The sequence below is a fragment of the Pseudopodoces humilis genome, chromosome 4 (genome assembly GCF_049639895.1).
Source record: "Pseudopodoces humilis isolate 2021_Gansu_Grassland_sample_001 chromosome 4, ASM4963989v1, whole genome shotgun sequence".
Lineage (NCBI taxonomy): Eukaryota > Metazoa > Chordata > Aves > Passeriformes > Paridae > Pseudopodoces > Pseudopodoces humilis.
In genome coordinates, this window is record NC_142203.1 from 4539049 (window position 1) to 4551647 (window position 12599).

The following is a 12599-nucleotide window of genomic DNA, read 5'->3' on the forward strand; positions in this document are numbered from 1 at the left end:
CTTCAAACACACTAAAAATAGATTCCTCACCCCCTTGAGGTCTCAGCAGCCCATCTGATATTACAGTACAGTATTAACAAACCTATGTAGACATGAATTCTTAAAATAAATATCTTCAGAGATAAGACCAGAATACCAGCAAGCAAACTATATTCCTGTACACCACTGGTGAACCTGTGGAAGCACTGAAGAACCATGGAGGGCAACAACCATTCCATGTTCACTGTGCAGGAGCACAACTCGTGCAACCTTTGGTCAACCTGTCTGACACCTTGCCAAGCAACTTCTGTCTGAAAGACATTTTCTGAGCACAGCCTCAGCAGGTTTTTTTACATGGTTCCTCAGGAGAACAACACACTGAAAATCTTTGTCTTCCCCCCATCCCTTGTCCCATGGTGGAAGGAGAGCAGCACAGTGGTAGAGGGTGTGGAAAGGAAAGTTCACTGTAGTGTTTTATCACCTCTGCAATCTGATCATTTTAAAATAATTCAGGTTTACTCATTTATTCATGCAAAGACCCAAACATACTGACTCACTCTCTCAGCAGTCCCAGTGAGTAATACAGTTATGTCCTTGGAGCCAGAGATTTCAGGTCTCACACATGCAAGGGTGTTCTGGCAGGAAAATCCCGCGCACTCTGGAGCAACACCAGCTTCTTCTCAACCCACCAGGATGGAAACACACCAGGAGCCAGTGCCACTGAAGGGTTAAACACACCCATCCTGCAAGGCAGGACACGGCCTTGGGTCACATTTACCTACAGAAGGGCTGCTGGAGGGCTTCTGCCCAGCCCTGGTGCTGTTTCACACCATATGCTTGATCAGACAGGAGAACTTGGCCTCTGCATGACCTGACAGAGCTGAAAGCCGATATGCTTTCTCCCCACTGCCCGCCCCCAGCAAAGATAAAAGGTCATTTAGACCAAAAGGAACCTGTCCACACTGACTTCAAGTTACATTAATTCAACTTTTGGGATGCACTTCTGGCCAGGAACCCAAACCCTTTCTCACAGAGCTGCAAGCCACAGCCATATGACAGGGCAGGAACAATTCAGCAGTCAAGGAGCTAATTAACCAGGCTGAGAGCTGTCTGGCTGCTCTCAATTTTCCATCAGCCATTTGCTACATTTTTTACACTTGTCAAGCTATTGAGCTGAGCATGATAGGAGCAAGGCTTCAGAGCCCACCAGTCCTGGAGGCTCCACATCCTGCAGCCCAGCTGTAAACAAAAGGGAGGGGGAAACCTGAAACGCAAAATCAAGAGCTCCCAATTGAATACAGAGAGAAATAATTCCAAATTTGTTCACATTGACGTTTTATTTATTCATTTATATAATTTGTCTTCATGGTGCCACTTGTCTCCCAGCACAGAAGAAAACAAGAAGATGACTCCGTTGGCCACTGCCTTCCAAACTTTGCTGCATCACCACCTAAGTAGGTACTGTGTATGTATAGATACACATACATATATATATATATATATATATATATGTGCTTGTAAATACTCAGCACAAGCAACAACACACTTGAGAAGAAAGGCTCAGTCAGAATTACAACAGTGACACAGAAACAAGGACGAAGGTAACCACATCCCACCTCTCAAAGCACCTGCCAAGGAAAGAGCAGCTCTGCTCTAGCCTCACACACCGGAACCACTCACAAAAGGAGGCTTTTCTTTCCTGGTCTTGGTCTGTTTTAACACACACAGCAGCAGAATCCAGCACCAGGGTGGTAATTTCCAACATCCATGTTAAATCCTAACTATGCCTGTTTTGCTGGGTAGTGGGATAGATGGTTGAAGGAATAAAAATAATTAAGAGCAAGATTTCAAGGGCTGGACAGCAATTCTTTGGTCTCCTTTCTTTTTGATCAGAGAGACCTAAATCCTCTTACAAAGACCCACATGCCCACAAATCTAGCTGAGTTTAACCAGGACTGGAGAATCCAAGTCCAAGTTAAAATAAATTAACATCTATGGGCCTCTTGAGCTCTCTCTCCAGAAGCAGTTTGCTCAACTAGAGATGCGTACTCATCCTTGACTCACTGCATCCCCCTCAAGACCAGCACTCCTCAAGCTATTCCAAGTTTAGCTCAGACTGCAGTAATTACTTTGTTTAATAAAAACGTGAAAATTAAGAATTTTTTTTAGAAGTTGGTAAACAACCGCCACTGACATAAACCACCTTCACCAATCCCTCTGGAATTTCTGACTTGGGATCTGTATCAACTGCCCATTTAATATCAACAAGAGGGAGGCAGTAATTAAATGACAAAAAAAAAAAAAAAACCAACCCTTTTCAGCATCACTAGACAGCTGAATTCTGACTTTTGGACCACAGCAAGGTCTTCATTAATGATCCTTTCCCAGCTGCACACTCAATTAAATTCTCCAGCAAGTCAGTCATTAGAAGGTAAATGAACCACCCTCCACATCACCATCATGCTGGACCAAAATCTTCCAGCACAAGTAGTCTCTCCTTAGCTTTGCTGTTTATTTGACAAACGGGGAGAAAATTTAAAAAGGTGTGCTTGCTGGAGCACAGGTTCCAAGTGTTACGTTCCCCCATTCCACTCTTTTCTTTGGAGAGGTCTGGGGGGCTGGTGTGTGGGAGGAATGTATTTGCCTGGCTCCTGTGGTAAGTGGCCATTGTGTTTTGAAGCATTTGCATGACAACAGTCCAAAGCCCAGGATGACCCATCTTCTTCCCAAAAGGAATATCCTGTGATGCCTTCTTTCCACAGCCACTGATACCACCCCAAGCCACTGTTTGAACCTAAGAGCTGCAGCCGGAAAGGAAGGGTTTGCTCATCCCAGCAATGCAAAAGAAGCCCCCATTGTCCTACCAGGCCACGGAAACACTGACCACATGTGCATCAGAAGATTCCATTTTTAGCATCTTTCAAAACAAAGTCTTCTCTTTCACATTATCACGAGCACACTGAATCCTCAGTCCTCCTATAGCATTCTCTGCAATGTCTGCTTTGTTTTGTCTTGAAAAATCGTTCTCCTGCCTCTCTACCCCATGCCACTGCTCTATTAGCAGCAAGTTTCCACTGCACATAATTATGGCATGCCTTAGCCTACTTTTTTCTGTTTGCTGAATAGCTCTGCCTATTTTCTACTTGTGCTGATGCTACCATTTACTTTTCCTGATGCTCTAATCCTTGTATCCTTTGAAGGCCTGACTTCCTCCACACCACGACAGCAGCTGGGGTTCTCAGGCCCCTTTCCAGACATTTTTAATAGCAACAGCAATGCCATTCTGATGAACATCCCACTTCCTAATCTTCAGGTCAGCACAGAGCCTGCATCTGTAACAAGTGCACCAAATACACCATCCAGGGCTGCTGAGTACCTATTATCTAAATGACTATCATGTTATTAATTGCATATTCCTGGAACTGGAAGGAGAAGGAAAAACACTGTCACATAATGCAAGCACTTAGCTTCTTCACACATAATCCCAATTAGAAGGTCTTATTTTCCACCAGGAAGTAACAAGTGACACACTTCAAGAACTAAAGTCTTAATTTAACTGGTTCAAAACTAATAGAAGTAGCCCAGTGAATCAAGTGCTTTCTCAGAATTATTCATCCTCACCACACACTGGCCTTGCAATGATTGCTACCCTAACAAGCTCTAAATAAGTCCTTCCTAATCACTCACGACATTGATGCTGTGCCTACAGCTCTTTATGCTGACACTATTAAACAAGTATTCTCAAAGAGACTGTGTTTGACTCCACTCAAGAACAACTCCTGAACATCCTGAGATCTCCTATTTCCATCTTCCTTCAATTACCAGCTAAACTCAACTTAATTAATTGCTTCTCCTGATGGATCTTACCATCTTCTAACCTAAGAAGCTGCTTTCAGCCCACGCCAAAACCCCGCTGTATTCCCCCTAGACAGCAGCTGTGGAGGTCCATAATTATACCACAAAAACCAGCCAAAAAAATGATGAAAGTTTTCATCAAAATAAAATACAATGTACAGCTAGCACTGCTGCTAGGTCTGGGACTGATGTTCTGATAACCAGTGTTTCTCAAAATTGACTACAAAGCAGTCAAAACCAAAGATGAGAGAAAGCTCTTTCCCAAACACTGCTTAAAGAAAACTTCCTCCAAATAGTGATTAGGCCAGGATATTTTGAATTACTGCAGAAACATATGTTGCCTCAAGCTGACCAAAACAACTGCACCAAGATCATCAACTCCCAGAGAGCTGAAAAGAGCCCAGAGAAAAAAAAAAAATTGCATTGTGTTAAAACTGTGTTCAACTGTAAGACACCAAACACAAAGGCTCCCTTTTCCTCATCTCAAACTCTCTCCTCTTCTTCAAATCCCTTCAGAGATGTATTAGTTCTGCAACCTCTGGCACAGCTCAAAAGATGAGGGACAGACTTTTTAGATCTCTGGTATTGTTTTCAATGTTAGAAGACTAAAATGGAACAGAACCCAGAAACAGTCTCACATGACTTCGTATTTACCTATGTGCTGAACTTCCCAAACCCAAGCTGAAAGCAGAATACTTCCAAAACTCAGGATACAAATGAAGACCCCTTCTATTAAACCTGGCCCCCTAAGTTTGGAAACTTCTACTAAAGACCTTTTTTTCCTTTGCTACAACCAGCAAGATAATTATCATAAGTCGATCTATCTCCCTTCCTCCCCCCTTTTCTTCTTTCAGCACTGGCATACAAACCATGCTATTTTAACTTCTTTCCTGTTCTCCCAGTTCTTCTGGAACATTTTATTTTCAACAGTCAACTCATTTGGAGAAGTGCCATGCTGAAGTTCAACCGTGTACAATGTTAACTGTGTCTCTGCCAGCAACTGAGGACTTGCATCACACCACCTTCTCCAGCACCTCTTGATTAAACAACCCCAGTTCCTCTCTCTGAGAAGTTAGATGATGTTTAAGCAACCTCCACTCTCATCACACTCCTTTTATTTCCCACCCCCCATCTCAAAAATTATTCTCAATCTCCAAAGAGTAAGAAGGAATTTCTCATTCTCTCCTCAATTAACACTCAACAGACCTCCTGCTCACCTCCTATGGGCCCACGGATTTCTTGATTGCTTAGTACCCTAGAGTGAAGAAACTGTTTGAAAAGCAAGCAGGCATTTGGACTGATGAAGTTCAACATCTCCGCAGAAGCCAGCAATTAGAAGTTCATACTTGAGCACATCTTGGATCAAGCATGCAAGTTAAGCAAATCATACCGTTCTGGCACTGGTAGCAGATCATATTCATCCAGAACAAGCTCATAAAACACATAATCTCCTACTTCAAAGTACAAAAATATCTGTTAAGAGTCAAAATAGGAGGAACGTATTAGGACTATTTCCATTATTTTTCTCCTACAATGGATTGGACGTGTAACAAAATATAAAGAAACAAAATACATGGAACAACACAGACATCTTGGCCTTTGTAGACCTTTCTTGATCTGCAAAAAACAGGACCTCCTTCCTCCATCAGCAGCTTCTTTCAATCACTATTTCACTGGGGACTTTTGCATTTGTCCCCAAGTTTGCCTGGTGAAGCTTCAACACGGGACAATATTAGTTGAAGAGTAGTACACAGCTATTCACCACTTTCACACTTCCAAGTCCTTTTTATGCAATTTTTTACTTCAAAGCAGTGTTGTTCTGCCCATTTAAGGAAATTATCCACAACACCACGCAGAGAAAGTGTCACAGTAAACTGAGGTAATCTTAATTTATATAGTAGCTCCACACATGTTGTTTGGAAAAATAGGAAAACCCAATAGGAAATGCTGATTTACACTGGGTTTCTGGGAGTTCCAGACTTCAAGAGACATCTCTGGAGCTCTTCTGAAGTAATCTTCCTCAAACTGTAAGTTGTACTATTATAAGACTTAAGTTCTTCCCATTTCCTTTTTAAGGCTAAAATTAAACTTGCCCATTCCTTGGGGCCCAGAGGAACATCTGCCAGATGTCCAGACATCTATGTTGAACAATAGTCATCTACTTCTCAACTCCTCTTTTTAATCATCCTTTTATCAGTCTTCATAAAAGTCAATCCCCTTGTAAGTCAAAGTGTACATACAGCGCCAACGAATTGGTTATAAAGGTTACTGGATTGGAATGATGGTATTTTTTTCCATTTTCACTTGCAGTTGCCCTACTTTCCCTTTCAAGCATCCCATTATGTACTCATACTCTTCAGTCTAAGCATACACATTACTGTATTTTTAGTTTTCTTCTTGCAATAAAATAACATTTTTAATTAGGGAAGGAAATTGTAAACATGACATCTTAAGTTTCTCATCAACATAATCTGGTGTGAAGCTAGTGAAAATGTAAAACAAAACCAAGTAATTCTTTAAATATTTTTAAAGCAGTGGTTCATAAGCTATGTCTAGTAGGTGTGAGAAAAGTGATTAAGGAAAGCATATTTAAATACTGAGAATAAGGTACCAATGCTTGTTCTTTCTATGAGAGATTGGAACAATAAAAGGCTCTGTGTGCCTCAAACCAAAAGCAATTGAAAGCCACTGTCTGAAGAAATTTAAGCCTGATTAGGAGAAACATTCATGTCACCAGCATGGCATGAATTAAGATCATCTTTCTGGAGCTTCTTTAAAAACCAAAAACCAATGGGTTTGGGGGCATTTTTTGTTTGTTTGTTTGTTTGTGATTTTTTGGGAGGTAGAATTGTTTTGTGTTGTTTTGGGATTTTTATTTTTTTTTTAACTTAAGTTCTTCAGCTAGTATTTTGAAGGTGAACTTCAGTCTGTCTGGGCAGAACCACAGCAAGAAGCACCATTAGCAAGAATATAATTCTCTGAAGAGGTTTCAGCCTCACAGTGAGGAAACACAGAAAAAAATACCAACAACAACAACAAAAAATAACAAAAACCCATTAAAACCACTGCAATGTTGTTTGGTTTTCTAGGGCGTAAGAGGCCCTCCCATAAAGATCCTGATCTTAAATCTCAGAGTTGTTCTTGGATTGCACACACCACGTTCAAGGGCAGTGTATCTGCAGGGCACCCTGTAATGCCAGCACTGGGCTGACCTCTCCAGAAGTAAGAGGAGATTTCACAGCCCTGAACCACAAGCACTCTGCATACGGTCCATATAGGGGATGGATAGCTGGCATCCAACCCAAACAAACAAAGGTCAGTGGGCAATTTTTCAGTTTTATTTCAATGGCTGATTTAGACCTGTGCAGAGATTGCAAAATGCATCAAAAATATCACCTCGGGTTGGGGGGGGGGGGGGGGAACCAAAAGCACTACAACAGCAGCACAAACAAACAAACAAACAAAACCCCAAAACCAAAAGCAGTTAACCTCTCTTTTTGCCAAAACATAAGATTAAACATACCTGAAATGGTATGTTCCATGGCCTTCTTCTGAAAGATGGAGACAACCAGAGAATCTCAGTAATTTGGGCGACAGATCAGCAACCAGAACTTAAGAAATGCACAGTTGATAAAGCAATATCCTTCCGAGGTATATTAGATTTCACATTAAAACATTTCTTTCACAGCAAAAATAAAAACAAGGGCACCGATTCTAATCTCTAAGACGGATCTCAAGTTCATCACCCGTCACTGCAATCCTCAAATCTTTCTGGTTTTCTGCACATCTGGGAGCATGTTCTGATTCAGATCCACTGGTCCCCCGTGCTGCAGCTTAACATCTTCCCGTATCTGTTCTTAAAACATCTCACAGCAACCAATGTATGGACATCACTCACACCTTTCCGTGGAGCTGTGCCTTCAAGCCCAGCAGCACTGCACCCCGGTATCCCTCTCGTGCATTTCAGGATGTATTCTCAATTTTTTGAGGAACTGCATCTACTGATGTGCAGATTTCAGTGGGTGGGAAAAGACCTGAGGCCTGCTTTGGGTCTACTCAAAATTGCTTCAGATTAAAAGGTGGGTTAAAAACAAAGCACACGAATTCCTGCTCAACTCCTATCTCGCTTTAAAGATCTCAGGTTTCCATAATGACCTTAAAATCACAGTAAGAATGCTGTTTTAAGTTTTAAGGAAAAAAGAGTATTTTGTGACACCAAAAAGACAGCTGTGAAAACTGTTTTGCTTTTTCCAAGAGAAATTATGTATGTTATGATGCTCTGAGGAACCTACTAAAAGCTTGCCAGTATCACTTTAATGCAACCTAGTGAGTGGAGAGAAATATTCCATCTTAATTTAAAACACATCCAAAAGAAGGAACGCTCTTGAAAATGAGATGTTAAAAATCCCAAAAAATAGGCATCATCACCTAGGAAAAAAAGAGACATTTCATGATACCCTCTGGAAGAACCTGAGCAGCCTCAAGCTGCATGCACTTACCTCCAAATGCTTTCAGAAATCTAAAAATATATGCTTATATACACTATTTACTTGGCCAACTGATCAACCTCCAAAATCCTGTGGTCTTTAACCAAAGAAAAATATCTAGAAAGGTGACCTCCGCATGAAAGCATCAGAGAAAAAAAGCCTGAGGATGTGTTTCTCTGTGTGAAGGAGAATCTGAGCAATTTCCTCCAATCCTCATTTCCTGATAGCATGAAGACAGCGAGAAGACCCATCACAATGTTGTGCATTGAAAAATCTGAAGGGGAAAACCTTAGGGGGAAAAAATCATGATTAAGCCAGCTCCTGCCCAGCAAAGCCTCAAAACATGGAGAGACATCCACAATGTTAGGAGCACTTCCCATCTCAGCTTTGTCTACTCTCTCTCTCCTCCATTTTCTGGTGGAGCTAGAGAACATGACATGGCTTACCTGACTCAGATCACAGCTCTCTGCCAAACTAGTCACTTCCTCTTAGACATGCAAGCAGCTTCATGAGACAAACAGACCCCCACAGACGCACACACAAAAGCAGGAGCAGAAAGCACTCAAAACTTGGAGGTCTTTCCCCTTCCAAACACCAGAAAAACAAATGAAACTTTTCCCCCTTTCTCCCTCAAAAAGAGGGAGGTGAAGGGAAGGGGGGGAGGAATCCTATCAGATCACAACTACATGAAGCTCCAGGAGGATCTCTCAGTGTGGAGAATAGAAACCACAATGCTGAGAGGAGCCGGGGGGCACGGGGGGGGAAGGAGAAGGTTACTCCAGAAGACATAAAGAGCCTGTGGACTGTGTGTGTGCATGTGTGCGAGAGCGAGGAGAAGCTTTGTGTTGTGGAGCCTGGACTGGAACCAAAGCAGACAGCTTGCAAATGGAGGACAGGGAGATAAAGAAAGGGAAAGAGGGGGAGAGATAGGGAGAAACCTGCTCCGGGTGGGTTGAGAAAGGGGCAGGGAAGAAAGCGCCTTCTTCCCTTGCCTGGTTTAAAGGTAGGGACATCGGGGAACTGAGCAAGTAGAAGTGGGCTCCTTCCCCTTCCTTTCTTCCCTTCTCGCTCTCTTTTCTCTCAAAGGAGAGCACAAGCGTGTGTAATGGCTCCTGCTCTCCAGCTGAACGCTGTCCTCCTCCAAGCCACCTCCTGCGGGCACCAGCAGCCCCCCAGCCCCGACGCCGCCGGGGACCCCCGCATCCCAAGTCCAGGAGAGCCGCGGTGGGGGCACCACCGCCGGCGTGAGGGACCTGCCTCGCCAGCGGCCAGGGGCAGCCAGAGGGGACGAGGAGAAAGAGGAGGAGGGGGACAGTGGTTGGGAGAAAGAAAGAAAGAAAGAAAGAAAGAAAGAAAGAAAGAAAGAAAGAGAGAGAGAGAGAGAGAGAGAAAGAAAAAGAACGAAAGAAAGAAAGAAAGAAAGAAAGAGAGAAAGAGAGAAAGAGAGAGAAAACAAGAAAGAAAGAAAGAAAGAGAGCGAGAAAGAAAGAAAGAAAGAAAGGAAGGAAGAAAGAGGTCACCCGATTGCCTGGGTCGTGCCAGCACGGAGCTTTTCTCTCCTCCGTGTGTCTCCCGTCTCTGATCCAAGTCCACACGCACAGCACCATCCAGACCTCGCACACACACACACATATCCTCTCAGGCACCCCCCACCCCGAAAGCTCGGCTGGTATCTCACTTATCTCCCCATATTTCCCCCCCCCCAACCCCCCCGTAATGCAACAACAAAAAATTAATTAACCGCCTTCCTCCTCCTCCCACCACCACCACCACCACCACCAGCACCTCCTCCTCTTCTCCTCCTCCATGCAAGAGACTTCTCTCTCAAACAAAACACCCCGCTCTCGCTCCCCTCTCTTCTCTTTTTTTTTTTTTTCCTTTCTTTCTTCCTCCTTCCTCCGTTGACCGAATGAATGGATTTCAGAGGAAGGTGGTGGAGAGAAAGACGGACATAAAAGACCAAACAAAATAACACACGCACAGACACACACACACACAGAGAGACACACGCACACACACACACAAACGAGAGATGATCTCTCCAATGCCAAGCCAGAGATGGGTTTTAATTGCAAGAACTTACAGGAGCGTCCCGGCACTGCTGCTCTTGCTGCTGCCTCCTCTCCTCTCCTCTTCTTCTCTGCCTAGCTCTTCTTGTTATTGTTGTGGAAGTTGTTTTGTGAGTCTCATGTGCTCCTTGCCAGGTCTCAGCAATGGAGGATCGCCATCTTTCCCTGCTTTTCCCCCCCTCTCTCTCTCTCTCTCCCTCTCCCTCTCTCTCTCTCTCCTTCACTGGTTTGCTGCAGCTGCAGATGACCTGAGATATCCGTCTCTCTCTCTCTCTCTCTCTCTCACCCTCTGTGTCTCTCTCTGAATAATGAGCAACCAGAGGGAGAGAGAGAAAGAAGACAATCTCCTCTCCTACCACACAAAACGCAAGAGCACCAGGGGGTGCAAGAATCCTTTCTAACAACAACAACAACGTGTAGGGGAAGAGGAGGAAAAAGAGAAAGAAAAGAGAAGAAAAGAGAGGAGGAAAAGGCAAGAAGAAAGAGGAGGGAGATGGAAGAGGAGGGGGGAAAGCAAGCAAGCAAGCGAGAGAGAGATCCAGCAGGCAGACAGATGGAGGAGAAGATGGTAGTGATAGAGGAGGAGGTGTTGAAGATGAAGGAGATTAAGAGGAGGAAGGTGGTAACAAAAAGTTAAGGTTTGGGACACTGAATCACTCACAGGCCAGGGAGGAGGAGAAGAAGGGAGAAAGATCTGAAGATCTTCCCCTTCCAAGCTGTTGCCTTCACAAAGCTTCCAGTGCAGGAGCGCTCAGCAGCCCCTGCGATGCTGGGGGAGCCGCTCGGATGGAGCGCTCTGCTGGGTCATAGCTCTCTTCCAGCCATGACAAAAACCGGTTTCTGCATGCAGATCTGCCCCCGAGGTGATCCCTCAGACACATCCATCTAGAGGCTAATCTTCCCTGAGCAGGGTAAAGAACATAAATGGAGCTGGAGGTTGCAAAGTATAAAACCAGATCTACCACGTGGTTGGTTTTTAATCCCCCTTCCAGCTCGCATTTGATGTGGAGAAAGGACACTCAAATTGTCCATTTCTGGCACGTATTTTGAAGTCTACTCCTGGAAATAAAGACAGTCATCTCCAGGTTTTTTATTTCTCACAAGCATTTGGGAGAAAAGAGAGCTTGTACTACTATCACCAAAATCACTTCCTACATTGGTGAAACGGTTTTTGGCCGCAAAATAAAATAAATAATTCCACTTAAAATAACTTTTATGCCTCCCAACACCTAGTTGTCTGCCTCTTTGTGACTGATTATTTAAAACCGTGGAAACTAACGATCAAGGCTCACAAAGAAAGGTATCTGGGTGATGAAGGCAAGCAGACAAAGACAAAGCGGCTGTAGCCTGCATTTTTATTTAGTCTCGTTTCTATTAAGCATTGTCCTGAGCTACTTCTTTTTCTCGACACCCCCACCTCAGCGCAAATCCCCCCCCCCCTCCCCTCCAGTCTTTCCACAGCACCAGGTCAGATTCTTTCTGGGGTTGTGTCTAGCGGGGAAAGGGGGATGGGGGTGGAGGGGCGGGAGGAATTAGGGTTTACGTGCAGACTCAGTAAATCAATACGCGGGAGTGAGGCAAAATCAATTTGAGCACAAGGGCATGACTGGTATTGGAACATCAGTGGGGTTTCTCGAGCTCTCCAGCTCCGCAGTTTCGCATGGCTGGAAGAGAGACTAGAACCACGGAGAGGCGGTCCGGGTGGAGGGGGAGATCCTGCCCTGCTCCGAGGAAGTTACTTATGAGTGGTGAACCTTAGGTGATCTCCTGGAAATTTCTGAGTTCACGTTTTACTGACTCTGGGAGAAGTCAGGCATGTTAGAACTTCATTGTCTCTCTCAGCTCAGCTGAAGACCAAAAGCAAGAATAGTAACCATAGCAAGAAAAAGAAATAAAATAAAATAAAATAAAATAAAATAAAATAAAATAAAATAAAATAAAATAAAATAAAATAAAATAAAATAAAATAAAATAAAAATCGGTCAACCCAGGTGCTGGTCAAATATTAAACCCATGCACCCTCCGATCTTCCCATCCGCAAGAATGCCGTGAGTACAAAGCACACATGCAGGACCTCTCCCATTAAATCTTCTTTTTCTTTGAGCCGTGCAAGTTAATGACTAAACAGGAGAAAGATCTTCTCCCTCCTCCTCCTCCTCCTCTCCCCTCTTTCCGCTCCCTCCCTCCACCCCAAACAAGTGCTGTGAGA

At 43.8% G+C, this 12599-nt stretch overlaps 1 protein-coding gene across 5 annotated transcripts in view; it reads right to left on the reverse strand.

The window, feature by feature from the left end:
- ZNF462 (zinc finger protein 462) overlaps nucleotides 1-10654 on the reverse strand; it is an 89109-nt gene extending 78455 nt beyond the window's left edge. For 3 of the 5 annotated variants that reach the window (XM_014260813.2, XM_088054326.1, XM_014260811.2), the window contains exon 1: nucleotides 10405-10654. The gene's annotated coding sequence lies outside the window, so the exon portion shown is untranslated. Of the gene's footprint in view, nucleotides 1-9841; nucleotides 9910-10404 lie in introns of those variants that run through there. The other 2 variants (XM_005532224.3, XM_088054325.1) reach the window with 2 other exon arrangements.
- Between the last annotated feature and the right edge of the window lie 1945 nt (nucleotides 10655-12599).